Raw genomic sequence first — 643 nt, 5'->3', positions numbered from 1 at the left:
GATCCATGCTGTGTATTTTTCCTGTGTTAACTCTCGGATGTCCCATGTACATGAGTGTGTATGCCTGTGTGTGCTTTTAGTTCCAACCTTCTGCCGCGCGCACCTTGCCATAATCCCCGGTCCATGTCCTCTACATATTTGATATGCCATGAAATATTCGCATGCAAGTGTCCACCTCTGTCTCACGTCCTGCCTGCGTTCGCCATTTGCTTTCATTCGCCTGGCTGCAGGATGGGTCGTGGGCATTTCGTTTTCCCTCTCCTTTGTGTCTGGGTTTTCGCTTTTCTTTGTGGCCGACAGCATTCGCTTTTCCATTTGTCTATTTTTCTCCTGAAAGTTACAGAAGAGAAAATGCGATTTTTATTCTAAAGACGAACTTAAGGACTTGACAGATTACTTATAAAAATGCATTGATTGCCGTATGGATGTCATCCTATCAAGGTTGAAATCGTGTTACCATGTTTATTGCGCGTGTGGGAAGTACTCGATGATTCCTTTATGGACTCTGCACGTTTGTCGAATTTTTGCCTCCTGTTTCTTAGACTCTTGAGTGCGATGTTGGGTCACGAGGTTTCAAATATTTGCCTCTCGAATCCCTTTGTTTGGCAGACACTTGAGTGCGTTGGGGGAAGATAGGTCAGGT

The sequence above is a fragment of the Penaeus monodon genome, chromosome 27 (assembly GCF_015228065.2).
Source record: "Penaeus monodon isolate SGIC_2016 chromosome 27, NSTDA_Pmon_1, whole genome shotgun sequence".
Taxonomy (NCBI): Eukaryota; Metazoa; Arthropoda; class Malacostraca; order Decapoda; family Penaeidae; genus Penaeus; species Penaeus monodon.
Note: the sequence above shows the minus strand (reverse complement) of the source record.